The sequence below is a fragment of the Canis lupus genome, chromosome 28 (genome assembly GCF_048164855.1).
Source record: "Canis lupus baileyi chromosome 28, mCanLup2.hap1, whole genome shotgun sequence".
NCBI classification, from domain to species: domain Eukaryota; kingdom Metazoa; phylum Chordata; class Mammalia; order Carnivora; family Canidae; genus Canis; species Canis lupus.
Genome location: NC_132865.1, coordinates 31,159,591 through 31,181,032, shown reverse-complemented (window position 1 = coordinate 31,181,032; position 21,442 = coordinate 31,159,591). Strand labels below are relative to the sequence as shown.

At 39.4% G+C, this 21,442-nt stretch overlaps 1 long non-coding RNA gene across 3 annotated transcripts in view; it reads left to right on the top strand.

The window, feature by feature from the left end:
- LOC140620370 (uncharacterized) overlaps positions 1-21,442 on the top strand; it is a 48,311-nt gene that overhangs the window by 1,737 nt on the left and 25,132 nt on the right. For 2 of the 3 annotated variants that reach the window (XR_012020170.1, XR_012020168.1), the window contains exon 2: positions 18,276-18,405. This is a non-coding gene — a long non-coding RNA (uncharacterized lncRNA). Of the gene's footprint in view, positions 1-18,275; positions 19,450-21,442 lie in introns of those variants that run through there. The other variant, XR_012020169.1, reaches the window with a different exon arrangement.

Below are 21,442 nucleotides of genomic sequence, written 5' to 3'. Positions count from 1 at the left end.
CACTGCCTTTTGGGTGTTGTTTAGTGGATACCCTCTCTCCTCTGCTCCCTAATAAGCCTGAGATTGACAGAAGGGTAAGTCTACCCTAAAGCTATCATTTTTAAAAGTAATAAGCACTACCCAAAGTATTAACCATTTTTATTGAAGTTCTTCTAAAAGGAACATTTCACTTTTCCCATTGTTGAAAACTTTTTCACAATCTTGAAATGTTCATTAAAGTCTCTTTCTAGAAGGATATTCACACATGAAACAAATGCTGCAGCTAATGGAATCTGTAGAAAATAATAAAATCATTTTGCCACCCTGAGCTCATAAGCGATGTCCATTCCGCTCTGCCCAAACATGCATAGATGCCAAACTGCAACCATTGTGTGACCACCAATTTCATTTAAAATATCACATGAATTATAGAGATGTTTACCAAACCAGAGGATAGCAAAATTACCCTGGCAAAAAAACTCACCGTTCCATGAGTAAATGGTGTGCCATGTTTATAGCAGACAGGCAGAAAGATTGAATTATCAATATTGAATTTTGCAGCTAATGGGCCATTTTGTATATAGCCAACAATATATCACTATTCATAAATTCAGTTAACTACTAGACAAACATATGTTTACCCATATTTGTTCTTTCTAAATTATTCACCATCATGTGTATAATGTAGCTCCCCACTGTAAGGCTAGGATATCCTACCCAGCAACATATGAACCATTCCACTATGCATCCAAGTATTCAATTAACAGCCTTAATTGCTTTGAGACTGTGTGCTTCAGATTTCTGCTAATTAACAGCACCTTAAGACCTTCTCTTCTCAGGTCCCTGTACTATATTATCACTAAAGATGGAATTTCTATTTCTAGTTATTATAAGGTATCTGTTGCTATAAAACCTAAACACACAGACCGAAGATATAGGCCAATTCTTTGATTTATAAACTAGAACAAGCACACCTAAATCTAATATCAGAGAATCTAAAAATATTCGTGCTCTATATTATGAACACAAGTACTCCACATATCCCTGTATGTAATTTTTAAGATATTTCAACCTAATATCATATTCAATTCCTTAAATTCACTTTATATTGCTCACTTTTAGTGTTTGCCTAACTGAGGTCAAACCACATCAGCAGAGGGATACTAAGAAAATAGAAATACCTAAAAGGGACAGACTGATCTAGATGTCACAGGGACAAAGAGACACTAAGATTGCTCCACAGCACCACTAACTTACACACCTCTCTCCTCCCGATCTTTTCCCAACCTTATGAAGGCTTTCTTGTGTTGGTGAGTTTCGACCCTACAGTAGTCATGAACAATTATTATTTTCTTCTTGTGTGCATCTTATGCTCTGGGAGGACCTCAAGGACAGAGCTAATATATGTATGTCAAATGGCTTCTAACCAGATTGCAAATTTCTAAATTTCAACAATGAACTATATTCCTTCACATGCAGTGCTCTGCATTGTGCACTGTGGGAGACCCCCAAAATGAATAACACCCCTTCTGGCTGCAAGGAATTCACATTTCTCTTGGGATTGGGAAGGGGGGAGTCAATAAGTAACTATAATAAAGGCAATGTGGTTAATAGAGATGCAAGCACCATTACGTCTAAGGAAGATGCAGTTCATACAGATGGGAATGATCAAGAAAAGTTTCTTGGAAAAGATGACTTTTAAGGCAAATGCAAAAGGATGAGTAGGATTTAGAGGCCAGTGAATGAGCAAACAGCATTTCCAGCACAAGTAATGATGCCAAATCATGGAAGTGTGCTCACTGTGGATCCATTTCTCCACAAAGTACCTCCATGACCTGCCAAAACTAACCTAGATTATTCAAAAAACACATGGGCTTCAGTGGGATTATGTCTGAACTAAGACATTTCTTTGGTTTTGTTTGTTAGTCTGATTTTTGTTTTGTCAGTAAACACATTGTTAACCTTAAAAACAAAGCAGTCAGCAATTTTTACAGGAAAAATAGATTTACTCAGGAATATCAGAGAACTGCAATTCAGAACATGTAAACTACAGCAAACCATAGACAAATCCAACACATAAAGGAGAGGGATATTATTTTATGGAGAAGAAGGAGGTTGGCAGGGGTCGTTCATCAGAGAAAAGCAAGAGTTCAGGGTGATAATGGTTTCTCATTAGCAGAGTTGCAGGGGTGGCTTATTTTTTGTAGGAGGTACAATGGACATCATTCTCTATTGGGAGGGGATTAATTAATAATTATTTGCTGCTGACAATTCTTCCTATTACAGAGGTTTGAGAGATTAGGCTCCCTCTGCTGTCTCCCCCTCCGGCCTCCCAACTCCATCTGAGTGAGGTTTCCCTTTATTAAATTTCACAATGTCAAAATTTTCATTATGTACATTTTGATTTCTGAAGCTTTCAAGCTTTGCTTATAAGGCAAGACATTCTGATTCTTTTGTATTTTTTTTTCTTATCAGATGATCTGGTCTCATACTTTGCCTGCTTAAAGTTTTGTTTATGAATCTACTTTGGTTTGACCTCTTCTCGGGCTTTGTCTTCCGAACACCAGCTTTTAGTTTTCAGGCTTGGTACAGCTGTAACAGATTGGTTTTATGTTCCTGCCATTTGCTACCCCTCTCTTCGAGATCATACTTCACTGACTGACCATAGGACCCACTTTGATCAACTAAATATGGGTAGCTATGCACAAGCCACTTCTTTAAAAAAAAAAAAAAAAAGATTTATTTATTTATACATAAGAGACAGAGAGAGAGAGGCAGAGACATAGGCAGAGGGAGAAGCAGGCTCCTTGCAGGAGCCAGATGCAGGACTCGATCCCGGACTCCAGGATCACGACCTGAGCCCAAGGCCCAACTGCTGAGCCACCCAGGCATCTCCCCCGCAACACAAGCCACTTATAATAGAAGCCTCAGGAGTTGTCATGTGGTTCTGCCATCATTATTTGTTCCTCTGTCCCCAGATTACACAGTCCAAGAAAAGCACTGCTTCTTCAGTCAGTGTGGATCCTGGCATGAAGAAGACTCCTTGATCCAGAGCCACAGGCAACCAGGAGTTGACATGTCAATGAGAAGTTTGGTTTTGTTTGTTTGTTTTAATTTATTTATTCATAGAGACACAGAGAGAGGCAGAGACACAGACAGAGGAGAAGCAGGCTCCATGCAGGGAGCCTGACTTGGGACTCGACCCCGGGACTCCAGGATCAAGCCCTGGGCCGAAGGCGGCGCTAAACCGCGGAGCCACCCGGGCTGCCCAGTAAGGCTTTGTTTTATAACCTGCTGAAATTTTGGGATCGTCTGTTAAAGCAGCATAACCTAGTACAACCTAGCTGTTACAGTAGCTCATCAGGTAAAGGCCAGTTCAAGGGTAATTTTCATTTCCTCAAGTGCTTTTTTCATCTGTCTTTTTCTTCAGCTTAAAAGTACCTCTCTGGCCTGCAAGGAAATGAACAGTCTTAGGCAAGGCCCTTATCCTACCTCGTGAAGTTTTTAGAAGCCCTTGTGCTAGGTAGGATCCTCACAGCCTTACCACAGGGCGAGAAAGCCCTTATCCATCAGAAATCCCCGTCTGCTCTAAGTAAACACGTGCCAAAACTCTCTTCACTTCTCTGAGATCATACCACTTATGTACGGGGCCCTACATCTAGCACCAAAATGACAAAGGCTGCCATTGGAACATGGGATCATTATAGTGAGGCTTCTTAAATCTACTTTTATTAGGAACCAAAACCTCTAGAGGACCTTCCTAGTATTCTGACAAATGAAACCCACTCTCAAGTGATTAAAGTGCTTCCACATACCAGGTACAGATCTCTAGTGCCAAAATTAAGACCGTGTTTGAAAAATGCATTTTATAGTCATCCCCTCCAATCGACAATGAGCAAAGGATTCCTCTTATCCCTCTTTGTATCCCCCACATAACACATGGTAGGCACTTAGGAATTAGTTTCCCTGTGCCAGCAGCCATATGGTGACCTGATTAGCCTTTATAAATATATTAGTGCAATAAAAATTATGATTACCAAGATAGAAGCTTTCAGGGTGCAGTGAGACCAACAAAAAAGAGGGAGTGATCAAGTTTACTTGGTGGCAGGTGTGTCAATAGGGGCTTCATTAAGGAAGTGACATATAAACGGTTTTGAAAGATAAGTGCTCTTTTGCCCACAGAAGGCAGGAGGCAAGGAGGGGAAAAGGACGTACTAGTCAAAAGGAAAAACAACAAAAACTCAACTACAGAAGCCAGTGTGGCTTCAACTTTTCTTCTTCTGTGGTGTTAGTAGTAGGTTTTCGGGAAGCCTGGGTGGCTCAGCAGTTGGTGCCTGGCTTGGGCTCAGGTCATGATCCCAAGATCTGGGGTCGAGTCCCACATCGGGCTTCCTGCGAGGAACCTGCTTCTCCCTCTGCCTGTGTCTCTTCCTCAATCTCTCAGTCTGTGTCTCTCAGAAATAAGTAAATAAATCTTGGGGGGAAAAAATAGTAGGTTTTCTATGGTATTACCAAAAATGTAAAATGTCACATTCAAATAATGTCTATGTTTGTGTTAGTGATCTCTTATTTAAAAAGCCTCAAAATAATCTCATGACAGAAAATGAAATACACAGTAGATAATATGCTTAAGTGAGGACATAGTATTGACAGAACAACACTAAAAATGTATTGAGCCCTCTTTGGCATAACAAGGAAATACAGTGGCCAAGTTAGAACAGTGCCTTGGCCACACCCATACTTTAGTTCCCACAGCAACTAGACTACCTCTCTCTGCCTTGCAGCATGCCATTTAGCTGTAGAAGATAGAAGGATGCCTGTTAGGCAAGATGACAAACAAATTCACAGGAAAGAAATAATTTGAGCACTGTGGTTGTCTCCAAAGATGGCAGCCACAATTCTTACTCACCTGTAGGCACAGGCCACTCTTCCATTCTAGGAGGAGGCTCTTTCCCCTCCCCTTAAATCAGAGCTGGCTTCGTGACCTGCTTTGTCCAACAGACTGTTGGTAGAGTGACCCTGTGCAATTTGGGACTTAGCCTTAAGGAGGGCTGGCCAATTCCTCTTTTGCTCTCAGAAACCAGTGGTCACAGATGAAAGCCTACTGCCTTGAGCCCACCATCCTGCGAGGAAGAGCAAGGTAGGCAGGTCATGATGGGTGGAGGAGCAGAGAGGCCCAGGCACATGCATAAAGCCCTTTGGGACCTTCCAACCAGCTTAGCTACCAGCTGAATGCAGCCAAGTGAGTGACCCCAACTGATACTATGTGTAGCAGAAAGACCCTGCCTGTATTTCTGACTCAGAGAACTGTGAGAAATCATAAATCATTGTTGTAATCCAGGAAGCTCTGTAGTGGTTTATTTAGCAGCATGGATAACCGAGACAAGCACTTGGCGATGTAGCAGATACTTTGTAAAGCATGCATGTCCCATGGTGTCCATTTGCTCACTTTCTCAGAAGAGTTTCAATATCATCTCATTTTCAGGTGAGAAAACAAAAGGCTCAGACTTGTCTGTAGCCACAGAGGTGGTGAGCGACCTGAGGTCTGTCTCAAAAACCTATGCTCTGAGCTGCCAAATTAACTCCTTTAGACTTGGTGAACTCAGCTAATTTGCCCCATCACCATTACTGAAAACATGAGTTGTAGGAACTGTTAAGAATCAAACACCAACTGAAGTGCACACTCCAGCCATGTTGCAGCCTGCCTCTGAGAAAACTGGGAGATATGCTGGACCAGTCTTGGCAGCTGGGGTCAGGAGGGTTCAAAACAAGAGCAAAGGGGATCCCTGGGTGGCTCAGCGGTTTCGCGCCTGCCTTTGGCCCAGGGCGCGATCCTGGAGTCTCGGGATCGAGTCCGGCATCCAGCTCCCGGCATGGAGCCTGCTTCTCCCTCTGTCTGTGTCTCTGCCTCTCTCTCTCTCTCTATGTCTATCATAAATAAATAAATCTTTAAAAAAAAAAAGATCATTTCATCTATAACTAAAAAAAAAAAAAGAGCAAAGGAAGTGAAAGAAGAAAGCTTGGTATAACTGAAACTTTTTTTAAATGTAATAGATTTTATTTTATGAACCCTTCTTTTTGTCCCAAAAGGATCAAGCAGAAAGTATAAACAATTGCCATCTACTGGCCTCCGCAGCCCAATTTCCCCTGTTCTTAGCATCTTGCATTCCCTATGGTACATTTGTTACATAGACCATGAGCTAATAATACTGATATGCTGTGATTAACTAAAGCTCATAGGTTACATTAAGGTTCACTGGTCCTATCCTACATGCCATGTATTCAAACTGTGCTTAGGTATAGAAAAGGGAATCAGGGGCTGGAATTCCAGGTTGAAGAGATTTGCTCCAAAACCAGCCCTTCTCTGCAGCCTTAGTCCTCTACTTGCTCCTCTGACCTCTCCCTTCTCTGTCCTTGTGACCTCTGTTTCTACCCCTTCCCTAGCTTTTTTGCCTTGTGGCACATGGTCCACAGCTTGGCTTCAACCTCAGGTTTGCCCTATTCAGACTAAAAGCCCAGGATCTGAGGTCTCTTGGTGGACTGCAGAGTCCTCCCTCCTTGGCTGGCAATTTATGAATCACCTATCATATATTGAGTATACAATGTGATTTAGCTTACTAATTTGTAATATGACAAAGGTATTATTTTATGGATGAAGAAATTGAAACTCAGAGAATTAAGTGCTTTAGCCATGATCACACAGGTAACAAATGGAAGAATTAAAATCTGAACCAAGTCCAACCAGCAATACAGCCAAAGCTTATTATTCCATAACCCTCTCCCACCTTTCACTCAGAGCCAAGTTTTAGCCACTATTGTAGCAAAAAGCCCATTCAGAGTGTCATTAGTTATTCATCCTTTCACGTTTGCAACCAACTCTCAATGGGATATGAATTAAGTGCCTACTTAGCAACCTAAAATGCTACTCCTCAAAAACAGAAAGCGTTCAAGATGTTTTATATTAAATATTTCTACTTCATAAAGAGTTTGTGTAATGAGGAGGAACCAGGGACACTAATGAAATACACAAAGCAATAAACATTTCTAACGCTAATGGAGCACAGCATGTTTACATTATGATTGGAACCCCATTGATTAGACTTCACTGAATATTACTTTTAGCATAATTATCAGTGATGAAAGAGAATGTGTAGCCTGGTGCTGAGTACATGCTAAGCACTAAACAAGATTGACTGCTCTAGTTTCCACTGGGCCTTAATTACTTAAGGGGCAGTAACATACAACACTATGACTTGGTATTCCCTACCCTGACAAAGGAGATAACAGAAAAATAGACTAAAACTACAACATGAGAGATTTTCGTGAGACACAATGATTATCAGACAGTAAGAATTATTTAAAATGATCCTCTCCAAAAGTCTGATGGAAACACTGCTCTCATTAAATGTATCATTAACATTTAATGTTGAAAGACAGTGTAGTATAGTACAACATAATGGCTTTGTCACTCAATAAGTTTTGATCTTGATCAGACTGCTCAACTCTCTGCCTCAGCCTCCTCATTAATGAAATGGGAACAATAATAGTACCAAACCGATGGGATGATTAAATAAGTTCATATAGATAATGCACTTAAACTAGAATAGTCAGTTCTACTGGAGTGCTTGTTTTGAAAATGCAAATTCGTGCTGATGCAATTGATATATGAGAAACAATTTGAGCACAAGACTTCCCTGCTACTTATGCACTTTTGCCAGTGAGAAACACCAAACTAACACGGAAAACTGCACCTGGTTGAACTGAGTTGTGCAGGGAATACCCTAGATGCACACACATGCACACCTCAGACATCTAAAGTTATGTCAGTTCGCCACGTGTTAGCAGCCAATCCAGCTTCATCCGATGTGACAACTGTTCCTAAGATTTCAAGGAACCTTCCTCCTGCCCCTTCACAGTAACCCACAAGCTGCAGCCTTCTAATACCTGCTTCTACCAGCAAACGTCTTTTCCAAGTTAAAAGCCACACTTACTTTAGCATTTAATGCATCTTTGAAATGTGCAAAAAACTACCATTTTATTACATTCCCTTTTTTTCTTTAATGTGTCACTGATGAAGTTTTTGAGTGTTGGCCCCTAGACTCATTTTCTCCATGTGCCCTGTGATTTTTACTGCCAATTTTGCATAGCACATTGGTTGTTGTTGTTTTTTTTTAAGATTTCACTTATTTATTTGAGAGTGTGAGAGAAAGAGAGAACATGAGCAGGGCAGGGACGGACAGAGGGGCAGGGAGAAGCAGGCTCCTAGAGGGCTGGATCCCAGGAACCAGAGATCATGACCTGAACCCAAGGAAGATGTTTAACGGACTGAGCCATCCCGGAGCCCCTTGCACATTGGTTTTTAAGAACACATGTGTTGGTTTTTAAGAACACATTATAGCAAAACTGACTCTACCTTTCATGTAATAAACACTCAAATGATGTCATTATTATGGTTATAATTATAAGAAACTGACATTTTGTGTGTATGACCTGGATATTTTCTTAGGTCATTTTACATTTAAGTTAATTTGATAATTACCAGTATTAGTTTGATTACTGTCTATATTATCATCATTATTATTTTTATATTCATAGTCAGAAGTGGTCTTTAGGTTTTGCACATTTGTGAGATTGCACAAAGTATGTAAAACAATACAAGAACAGTCCATCACTTGAGGATTTCAAATGTATTAAAAGCCTTAGGAAATTGACCATATCCTTTTGAGACCACAGATTAAAAATAGGACCTGCTGACAATCAGTAGGTGACTCTAGGTATTTGACTTCAAGATAGTTTGGTTTTAGACAACTATATGTATTCTAGACTGGTTTTTCCATAATCCTCTTTAACCAATGATCACATAGATGGGGGAAGGAGTGTAATCTTTACGTTTCAGATACAGGGAAGTAATTGATAAGTCTACCAGAGGAACTGAGGTTATAGGAAGAAGGCAAGAAGATGATTTGAGATGTGAATTTTTGCACACTTTGTCCTACTTCTTATGCACTTTCAAAAGCCAAAGTCACATGTGAGCAACCCTCAAGGACATGATGAAGATACAAATACCAAGTGCTGACTTTCTTTCAGGAGGTCCATCAGTACTGCAACTAAACTGCTCTATCTAAGCTTTGATGACTTGAATGTGGCCTTTCATGCAACCATCCATTCATTCATGCAGCATTTATTGATTAAGTACTCTGTAGTAGATACTGTCTAAAGGCCTGGGGTACCGTGACAAATGGTGTACCCATACACAGAATGCCTCTGGTACTTTCCTTGAGAAACAGGCCTTACAAATCATGGTGTGACCATTAGGGAAAATTCCAGAGATGAGGAACTGGTAGATTTCCCAGAGAGCCATCACCAGGAAAGTCCAATTTACAGACACTCCCAACTACAAATCAAAGGACAACTGCATGTGCTTTCATTGTGAAAAGAACCACTGACACACAAATTACTTGATCCATATTCATGCATTCATGATGTTGATAAGAATAGCATTGTCCTCTATAAAAGACAAAAATATGATACTATGCAAGTATCATCTCACAATTATAAAAAACATATGAAGATTATTGAAGATTATAAATAATTATACAAATGTAAATTTGCTTCATAATCACTGGTAAGTTGCTAAGTTGCTACTTCAATCATGTCTGTAGCTAAATTCATTCCTTACTTACCCCACCTGTTTTCACAACTTACTTTTCTTACATTCTTTACCTCTGGTATGATATAGAAAGCTCATAATCAACCTGCACTATATTCCTTCTCACAAATGCAATATTCCTCTCTAATTCAATCCTGTTAATTCCATTTCAAAGCATAGCTCTCCACCTCTACCTTTCTTTTCATTTGCACAGCTACTTTCATTGTTCAAAACTCTGCCAGCTTTCACCTAGGTAGTCCTGTCTCCACTCTCTCGTCATTGGTCATCTTCCATATCAATAGTGAAGGTAACATCCTGTCTCTCTCCTGCTTAAAAATCCCTACAGATGCCCTGACACATATAGTATATAAGATTCACTTTCATCAGGCATAATGTTTCTTTAGTATGGAAAACAAAGCTCTTAAAAAAGCTGGTCAAATCTTACCATCTAGCTTCATTAAATTCCCTCAGTAATTGGTCCAAAAGCTTAACCACACACAACTTGTCATTAACTATAAAATACTCGCAATTGTTTTAATGCCCACCTTACCCTTTTGCATAATGTTTCTTTGTTGCCCTATTCTCTATTCCTGGGCAGATCTGAGGATGGGGAAGTTGGTAGGGGAACAGGTAAAGGATGACTGTACAGTGGGGGGTATGTGACTCTTCCTAGGCTAGGAACTGACTGGAAACCTATCTCATTTCTCTGTACTTGCCTTGCTAGGGTCTAGTGGTTTCCCAGCTACAGTTTCCCAGCAGCTCAATAAATTTATAAACTAATGACTTTAAGGCCCCATTTCTATTGCTACAGAGTTACAAAATACAGCAAAGACAATGGAAGACTTATGGCTCCAGAGAATCTGACTCTCTTGGGAAGGCCCCTGACACAATGGCCAGATTCCCACTAAAGGACATCCAGACATCTCCTTTGCCCATTTCAAATGTCTTTTCACAACTTTTCCTGATGGAAGAGCCCCTGCAAATCCCTTCATTTAGAAGGCAGAGTTCAGGGGCACCTGGGTGGCTCAGTCCTGACTGAGCCTCTTGATTTTGGCTCAGGTTATGATTTCAGGGTCATGAGATCAAGTCCCACGTTGGGCTCTGTGCTAGATGTGGAACCTGATTAAGATTCTCTCTGTCTCCCTCTGTCCCTCCTCTGCTCTCTGTCTCTCTCTCTCTCTCAAAAAAAAAAAAACAAAACAAAACAAAACAAAACAAAACAAAAAACACAAACACCTGCAAAAGGCAGAGTTCAGAGAGGTCATGTGATTCCCCCCAAGCTTACACCCTTAGTGGCTGTCTAAGATCTCCTGTTAATGCTTAACATTCTTTCCACTCTCCATAGTGAATTTGGCAGTTCTCTGTATCAAGAAATTCCCAACCTAGAACTCTAGTGATCTTCTCTTCTTTCTTCCCATTAATTCTCCCTAGCTTTTCAAGTTTCTCTGACAACACTTTCTTGGAATCTTTTCGCAGGGGCTCCGTAAGAGTTCCCTTTAATTGGTGGAGTTATCCCAGATGCTCACAACACAATGAAAGATCCAGATGCCTCCAGCAATGCCTCTAGTAGTTTCACCATCAATTTTTTGGATAGACTCATGTATTGCTAACATCTCCAGAGCTGAGTCATGTCCTACTATAAAGAAGAGTCTTCTAATCTGAGTCCTTAAAGTCATACCAAGTGAACAAAATTAAATAATCTTAGTATGTTATTTCTGCCAGGAAAAAAAAAAAAAACCCTAGCTCATTTTGTGACCCAGAAAAGGAATCTTTTATGATAAAATGAACTTAGGAAAAAGGTACTGGAGAACAATCATGTGACAACTTAAATGCTATTCTAAACTATCAACATGATTTTGCAGATTGAGTATGAATTATGAAAAAACACCCTTGTGAACCTCATTCAGAATACTCAAAGCAGTGACTGTAGTCTGTGTGAAAAACTAAAATAACAGCTCCAGATCAGATGTATCTTCAGAAGAATTCTTTTAAATGAATTAACAGCAGTGGTTCTGAACTATGGGAGAGGTTCAGAGCCAAGAATCATAATTTTTAAAAGCTCCACCAATTAATATCAATATACAGCAGAACTAAAAATCACTGGGCTAGAGCAAACCTTCACTAAACCAATCCACAAGTGGCTCCAGTTTCTCCAGAGATGCTACAAATTTCAGTAAATTCAATGTTAAACCTATGGACAGACCTAAGAAAAAACACATTTCACGCCAAAGTAGGGGAAGGGATTAGGACAGGAGCAGCAATGAGGACATTCTGAGCACCAAATTCGAATCAAGTACTATTGATATGGGAGAGCAAAGTTCTTGTCCCATGGAGTCGAAGAATGAATCTTGTGGACCACGGAGGGTGAGTAAAGTGATAGAAGTTTATTAAACAGAGATACAGAGAAAGCTGTCAGAAGTGAGAGGGGTCCCAACAGGGTTGCCACAGAGGGCTTTTAGTGGCATGGCAGTGTTTTTCTGAGAACCTAGCCAGGGAACCCACCGCCTTGAGATTCTTGTGCAGTCCTGGTTTGAGCAGGGACTATTGGTAACGCCTTAATGACCTATTTCTTTCTGGCCTGGTGAGTTTCTGTGATTACTTAGTAATTATCAAAGTGAGATACTCCCTAACATTTTAGAGCAAGGGAGCCAGGTTTATTATTTTTCTCCATTTTTACTATCTCATCTCTGTTTTCTTGGGATGAGAAGGAGCCTGACTCTGGGCCTTTCAGTGTCCTTGGGGTTTATGGGAGCCCACAAATTTCTGGGAGCCTAACTCTGGGCCTTTCTCTTATCTTCCCCTGCCTAGCCCCATCTGCCCCTAACTCATTCCTACATCAAATTAGACTTATTGGCTCATTTAATCCTCATGACAACTCTGAGATGTATTATTATCTCTGTGATAAAGAGGAGGAAACTGAGGCTCAGAGAGTTCATGTAACTTATCCAACATGACAAGCAATAAGCAGTGAAATTAGAATATGCACGCACAACCTGCTAGCTTCAAAGATGGTATGGCTTTCATTAATCCTGTAAAAGAACATTGTAACTCCAGAAATATGTGGATAATGAATAAGTAGCTGCTGATTGTTGACAAGCTCAAATCTGTTTTTCAAAAATACGTTTGACATTCAAAATGTACAAGATGCTTACTGATAGACACAATTGAGTAGCAAGCAGGATGCTGGCTAATTAGACATGGTCATTTCTCATCCTGTCTACTGCAGTCACCTACTAGCTGTTCTCCCTCCTTCTCGATTATCTTCATCTCGAATGCCACATGCTCTCAAAACTCCCAGGCATGCCACCCAGGGTCTATCTCATTTGGGTTGAATCAACCTCTTTTATAACTCCTACAACACCAAATAATTTCTAGTCCCCAGATGTAATGCCATGTATTTCCTATTATGTATATTGCTTATGGTGCTCCCTCCATCTGAAGGGAGAACACCTCTTGCTCCTTCTTCTGTTCCCTACCTCCAAATCCCCCTTACTCCCTCACTGCCTGCAAAACTCTACTCAAATTCTTTCTCCCTGCGAAACCTTCCCCAACTCCCACATTTTGCAAAAACAGGTGCTATTCCCAAAGCATTTGCACCATAATTATCACTCGCATGTCTTTCTCTAGCACTTGAGGATAAGCTCTCAAAAGTCAATGGTCACATTTTATTCATCTTTGAATCTTGAGGTCCTACTAAGAATCAGGCTCCTAGTAGATGGTCAAAATAAATGCTAGCTGACCAATTCACATGACAATATTTTTATCTTTTTTTAATAACCTGTAACATGTTTTGGAAACTCCATAATTTAAAATGAAAATTCTGGGTCTGTTGAAAATAATTTAAACACTTCCAAGCAAAAATAGCAAATATATTGTTTCATGGTACATACTCTGAAGGTCAAAATCCTATTCTCACATGGCATCTCTGAGCCACAGCACACCTAAAGGAATTCTTTTTTATGAAAAGCTTCATAAATCTTTAATTTACATTTTAAAATTCTCTATATTTAATATTTTTAAGCCATTGATTTTGGTCCTCCCTGGGAATTGCTCCAGCTTGAATAAGCTTTTCCTCTATAACAAAAGCCTGATGGGAACCTGGTGTTCCTGACTAGCATGCACATCCAAGCCCATCTATATTTGGATTTGATGGAAACCTTGTGCATTCGTGAAGACCATGAAAAAATGGCCCCTGTTGTATTCCCAAACTTCCTAAGAAGGAGAAGAAACTTTTGTTTCTTGGCTACATGAAAATAAAGGTCTGTGTATCTGCTGAGAAGAAACTTTTGTCTTCTTGGCTACCAAGAATATCCAGGTCTGTCTCCTTTCCCAAAACACTGAGATGCAATTCCTCCTCCTTTTTTTATTTTTTTCCATTTCATAACTGCTTTGGTCCTAACTGATCATTTGAAGAGGCCAAACCAAAACACTCATGCAAGAAATGTGGGTTTTGATAGCATAAGTTGAAAATGGAATTCCTTATGGATATAGATGGAGATAGCCATTGGATAAGCATCATTGGATAAGACCCGAACTAAACTTCCCAAGGAGATACCTAGACACATTCTAGTTGGGAAATGATGTGGGATCAGTAAGTTAGATATAGATGTGATTGCCAAATCCTATAATAAGAAAATTTAAAAAGCTCCTCTTGGAAATCAAAAGATAAAATTCTAAGAAAAATAACTAGGCTTACTTTATATATTTACTAAGCTTCAAAATTTTGATATAAAATTATTATTATAAAATTATTATTATAAAATTATAATATAGTTTAGCAAATTTATAGTTTCAAGAAAGATTTAGATAAATTCAGTAGCCTACAGATATGTTACAAAAGAAAAACAAAGAGATTTATATCTCTGGGGTCTAACACATTGGGAAATCATACCCCATCATTAAATGCTCTTTATAAGAATATAAAAATCTTAAACTCCCCTTCCAAATCACTCTTATGTTAGTGTTTATCTAGTTGCAGTGAAATTTGTAAAAGTACCTCTGTTGAAAAATGAATGCTGAAAAACATTAGGAGCTCAAGATGATATGAGAGGCAACTTTCAATGAAGACTGAAAAAGTCAATCATTTTGGGGTCAAATTTGAGAAAAATCTCAATTTTATTGCACAAAGATCATCATTTAACAAAAATAAGTGACAGATGTCCAAAATGTATACCCATGTCAAGAGAAGCATTTCTCAACTTATAGTGTAAAGATTTTAGGTTTGTCTAAAACAAAAGTTTGTAGTGCACGGTCCCAGAAATCATTAGACATGCAAATTCATGGGCTCCACTCCAGACTGAAGAGTTGGGGTGGAGCCCAGCAATAATGTCTTAACAAATCATCCAGGGTAAAGTTTGAGAACCAGTGGTCTAGACCTGTGCTGTCCATTAAGATCACTAAGATCACTGATGTCCACATGCTGTTGGACATTTGAAATGTAGCTAGTCCAAACTGAGACATGTTGCCACCTGGAAAATACACACTGGATTTCAGAAACAGCCCAAAAAATAAACAAAACTTTTCATTCATGGTTTCTGTATTGATCGTATGCTTAACTAATAAGGATTTAGATGTATCCGGTTAAACAATGTATATTATTGAACTCAATGTAATCAGTATTTATTTTAAATCTGGCTACAAGAAAATTTAAAATTCCACAAGTTGCATTGTATTTCTAAGACAACACTGCTGTAGAACAAATTTCTGAAAAGTGTAACAATTAGATCTATGGGATGCCTGGGTGGCTCAGCAGTTGAGCATCTGCCTTGGGCTCAGGTCGTGATCCCGGGGTCCTGAGATAGAGCCCCACATCGGGTTTTCTGCAAGGAGCCTGCTTCTCCCTCTGCCTGTCTGTCTCCCTCTCTCTGTGTGTCTCAAATAAATAAATAAATAAATAAATAAATAAATAAATAAATAATAAAATCTTAAAAAAAAAATAAGTCCATAAAATTCCTTAAAAAATATACATATATAACCTCTGCTTGAATATTTCCAATGGCAAGGAACCCAAAAATTAGCCCTTTCATTTCCGAACAGGAGTTTCATATATTGAATTAGGATCTGCTTTGCTGTAACTTCCTGGGGTTTTTTGTTTGTTTGTTTTCCTTTTATCCTGTTCTGACCTCTTAAACCATAGAGAAGGATAACCCTTTGCTTCATGACAATTCTGTAATACTGTATAACTTGAATCACTGTCAACAATGTATCTTATCTTTGCCAGGTAGAAAATATCCCCAGTATAATATACTTTGTCTTCCCTGGGCTGGAAATATCCCACAGTTCCCCCTGCCCACCCCCAACATCATTTGTCTATATGATGCCTGATGTCAGGAGTTTCTGCTTTCACAGTTACTCCACACTAAATATTCTCCTCCTCGGTAGTATCTTTCATATAGGAAAAATTGTCCAAATCCTTGGAAATGGGCCAAGGTGATTTCTGGTATTCTTTCAGTGGAGTTCAGAGCATTGGTAACAGACTCTCTAGAGTTATCTAATTCTATAAAGGTGTGCACTTCTGATTGCTTTTGATTGACTTGGCTATTTTACAAATCTGTAGAGAGAGACTTTAAGTCATAGAAATGGGTAACAATGCAAATGTTCACCCATAGCAAGGCAAATGATTCCTGTCCTTGGCAATGCAAATGGGTTTTGTCTGGTTGAGTACGCAAGTCTCAGTAAGTCGGAATCTCATTTTAAGTAGATTTTAATTAATGAGTTAAATAAAATACTTGACACCTGTTCATTTTATTTTTAATTTTATCTTTTAGAAAATTATGCTTTAACACTTCTGAGATAGGATTCCCAGAACACACTAGGACAGACATACTAAATGTGGTCTGAGTACAGTGCTTGCCTGGTTACTGCACATCCCATAACTCCAGAGCTTTCTAATAACCTCATTAGCACCTACTGACACACTGAGTTTGTAGTGAAACAGAACACTTAATTCTTCTCTTCACAGATGACGCTCTAGCCAAGTTTCCCCTATCCTGTACTTTTCGTTTTAGAACTCAAATGCTAGATTATTTTTTTAACATTAAATCTTTTAAATTTAATGTTGAAAAGTTGAGCACATTATTCCAGCCTGAGGATGCCACTGTCACTTCATAGATCTCTTTATCAAAATGCAAAACAGATGCCAAAACCTCTCAGAACTCAGGGAGGCTTTTGGTAATCAAGAGCTAACTCTATGGTTAGGATGGGAGAGATGGAGGGAAAAGTTCTCTCTCTAGAGACAAGTTTAAGCAGAGGCTGAGGCACGTTTTCTGGGGCCTGAAACCTACTCAATTTGGGAGTGTGGGATCCTCTTCAGGAAGAATAATGCAAAATTATCTACCCCTCTTTTACATGATGTCATACTTCAGTAAAATTACGTCTTTGAAAACAAAAAATTAAGAACATAAAACTACTAGAGCCTCTCCAAGGTCCTTGCAAGGGACCCCAGGAAAATGAGGGGTCCTGAGCCCAAGCTTCTCCTCTGAAGGTCAGCTAATTTACTGGCATAGAGAAAGTTCTCAGTAACCAGTACAGCTGATTTTATGCATATGTCACAAGTTTTATGTCGTTCATTTCTGTGGCTCCCTACCTCTTTCAAAAGATATGTATAAGACTCCATGCACCTATTTTTTTTTAGAATCACTTAAAAACTATTCTAAGCTTATTTTGTTTTCCCTTTTTTTTTAAGATTTATTTATTTATTTATTCATGAGAGACACAGAGAGAGAGAGAGGTAGAGACACAGGCAGAGGGAGAAGCAGGCTCCACGCAGGGAGCCTGATGTGGGACTCGATCCCGGGTCTCCAGGATCACGCTGTGGGCTGAAGGCGGCACTAAACTGCTGAGCCAACTGAGCTGCCCTGCTTTCCCTTCTAAATGTGTCATAGACAGCTATTTCTTAGTACCTGAGGTTTACTTAGGTTTTTCCCCAGTGTAAAACCATAAGGAAAATGCTCTGAAATTGACAGGTAGGTGAAACTGAGGTAAAATGTATCAAAACAAGATTTTTATAATAAAGAACACTCAGGAATTTTCAAAAGACACAGATTCAGGGCCCTCCAGGGAGGCCAGTAGCAACACCCTAGTTCCTGTGGAGGTCACTCCCCATGCAACATTTGCTGGTGATGATGAGCCCAGCAAACCCGGATTTCTCACACTGTCCTATTTTCAACTTCCAATTCAATATTTATAAACACATTAAAAGAAACATCCAAGGACCCTGAAGGTAAAGACAAGTCACAAAAGGGGCAGGCTAGAGGGGCGCCTGAGTGGCTCCGTCAGTTAAGTGTCCAACTTTCAGTTTTGGTTCAGGTCATGATCTCAAGGTCATGAGATCTGGCCTGTGCTGGGCATGGAGCCTGCTTGAGATCTTGAAAGTCTCTCTCTCCGTCTCCCTCTGCACCCCCTGCCCCAGCTCATGCATGTTCTCTCTCTCTCTCTCTCTCTCTCATTCTCTTTCTCAAAAAAGAAAAAAAGGGAGGCCAGAGAGAATCAATGAGGGTATAAGATTTCCACAGAAGAGAAGCTCCACGTGCCTCAGTGCTCACTGAGTCTCAACATCTTTTTAGCAACAGGAGGGAAATCTCCTCCTATAGCCCCTTTTCACCTGCTATTGTCCCATCCTAACTTCATGAATGTTTACTTTCCACAGGCTGGGTTGCTTTGTAAGAGCTAGGACGTGATGCTGAAGATCTCCCAGGAGCTGAAGGAAGAGCATGGTCTTACTCTTATGCCTGTGTGTGCTGCCAAGGTTTTGGGTAGGATGCTATCATTGCCATCGGGTATGTGATCTCACCGTACCTGAATCTGTGTTTCAGCTCAGCTCACTTCTAGAACATTCTGTGACTCAGATGAGCCCCCCACCCATTCCAAGTCCAGTCCCAAACCTCATACCAAGGGAAGCGGCCTATAGAAGTCCACAGAATTATAATGGCATAAGGACTTAATAATCAAAGCATGTGTTCACTAACAGCAGAATTTGGATGGTCCTTCCCCTTTACTCCCACTGTACGTTGTAGCTTGATGGTATTCAGGACCAAATCCCACCTTTGCCACTTGTTAGTTGTATAACCTTGAAAGATCACTTAAACTTTCTAAGCCTCAGTTTCCCTATCTGTTGAATGCTGTAAAATAGGGCTAATAGCAACATTTCCTTTATATGTGATGATGGAAATATGTTTAAAGAGTTTAGTGCACTTGCCAGTATGCCCTGGGTGCTTAGGAAAAGGTTAAGGCCTGTTACAACATTTGTCACTTGTCATTTTGTACTACAGTGACTGTTTAACAGCTACACTGAAATATAATTTACATAACATAAAATACACTTGTTTAAACTGTACAAGTCAGTGGGGTTAGTGTACTTACAGAGTTGTGCAAACATCACAATAATCAAAGTAGGGAACATTTTTATCAATCTCAAAAAGAAATCTATTAGGAGTCACTACCATTTCCTTTGCCTGGAAGAACCTCTAGTACCATATTGAATACAAGTGGTGAGAGTGGGCGTCCTTGTCTTGTCCAGTCTTAAGGGGAAAACATTCCGTCTTTCACCTTTTAGTATGATCCTTGTTGACAGTTTTTCTCAGATTCTCTTTTTCAGTGGGAGGAAGTTGCCTTCTATTCCTAGTTTGCTCTGAGTGTCTATCATGAAAAGGTGGTGGATTTTGTCACATATTTTTCTGGGTCTATTAAGATGATCATGTACTTTTTCGTCTCTTATTCTATCAATAGAATGTATTACTAATTTAATGTATTTTCTGATGTTAAACTAACCTTGTGCTTCTGCAATAAATCCTTCTTGCTCATGGTGTATAATCATTTTTATATGTTGCTGGATTTGGTTTGCAAGTTTTTTGCTGAGTATTCAAAGATAAGAATGCCTTAATTAGGTCCAAATATCTAGGTGCATAACACGAGTTGTAATGTGTGTCCAGGGGAGCTAAAACTGAAAGAAGTCACATCCTATTGTTACTAAAGGATACAAGAGCCAAACTTTCTTAGAGCAAAAATTCTCCGTGGAATAATTGTGTTACAGAAATATGCTGGTTTTTACATTATCAGAACTAGCAGGCACCACTTTCAAACCTGATATAAATAATGCAAAAACGTATTTAGCAAACTTAAAAAATATATACAGCCATGTACAATGGGTTCTCTGTGAATATCAATTGATGGTGTTAAATAATATAAAGAGAAAAATGCATAAGAAGAAGAAAGAAATGTGTAGGCCTTGAGAAAGATTAAGAAATAGAAATAGTGATGAACCAAACATCTATTCATTCATTTTAAAAGCATTTGTTGATCACCTACTTGTGCCATACTCAGAAAGGATAACAGAAAGACCAAGATAGAGACCTTGTTCCAAGGGCTCATAGTCTAGTGTGGAAGGCAGAGTGATAAACAAATAATTACATTACAGAGTAATAAGTCCAGAGTTGAATATGTACAAGGCTCAGAGGCAGCCCAGAAGAGGAAGTAAGAAAATAGTAGGGGGGCCGGCGGGGAGAGAGATGTGGAGAAATGAGTCAAGTAAGCCTTGCTAATCGTTCCATGAGTTTATTATTGAAAGAAATTCTAGAACTTCTTGACTATGTTATACTGAGCTTTAAAAAAGCATATTGAACCAGTGCTTCTATGGTACTGAATTGCTAAGTGCCAGTTACTGTTCCAAGCATTCTGTAATTATTCATCCAATTACAATCCAATGGGGTAATACTATTATCATTCCCATTTAATACATGAGAAAATTGAGTCTCTGAGATGTTAGAAAGTTGCATGATTCGTGTTGTTCATTGGTGAACCTAGGCATTCTAGCTTTAGTTTCCATGATTTTACTGCTATGCTATGCTGTTATAAGAACTTGAGTTTTGGGCAGCCCCAGTGGTGCAGCGGTTTACCGCCGCCTGCAGCCCAGGGCGTGATTCTGGAGACCCAGGATCAAGTCCCACATCGGGCTCCCTACATGGGGCCTGCTTCTCCCTCTGCCTGTGTCTCTGCCTGCCTCTCTCTCTCTCTCTCTAAATGAATGAATAAATAAATCTTAAAAAAGAAAAAGAACTTGAGTTTTAATCTAATATGTTTCCTAGGAAGTACTTCTAAAATTAGATTGCTAACAATCTTGTTAAAAAGCACATTCAGATTTAATAGGTCCAGTTTGGGGTCTGATATTCTGCATTCCTTTTTTTCTTTTTTCTCTCTTTCTTTCTTTCTTTCTTTCTTTCTTTCTTTCTTTCTTTCTTTCTTTCTTTCTTTCTTTTTCTTTCTTTTAATATTCTGCATGTATAACAAGATCCCAGAGGATGCCATTGCTGGTCTTCCAAGAGACTAGGATCTGCTGTAGTTTTTTTTTTAAATATAATATACTCATTCATATATTTTTCCCCATGTACATTCCTGTGCTTGTGGGAAAAATATGTGCCAACTTCACATCACCAGCATGAATACTTGTGGCTGTAACCAACAGCCTCTGGCACCTGCATGTCCTGTGTTTAAGCACATAAATGGAGCAAGCTAGTCAACTGAGGGAAAGATCAGTTAACTAGGCATAACAGCAAACAGGTCAAGGACATGGGGACATAATCGGGGGAGCAGAAAGAAGGAAAGTCTGGGAGCAGATATACCCAAGCCTCTCATGAAGGTTGTAATGTGTGGGTGTTTCTATACCTGTATACATATATCACCTTCTGGGTTTTAATTCCAAAACAGATAATTATATGTAATATAATTTCCAGGCCTTACAATCCAAGCATTCTATACTCACATGTTCCTTAGTCTACCGGAAACTATCGCTATTGATAACATCTATGGAATGAGATCATT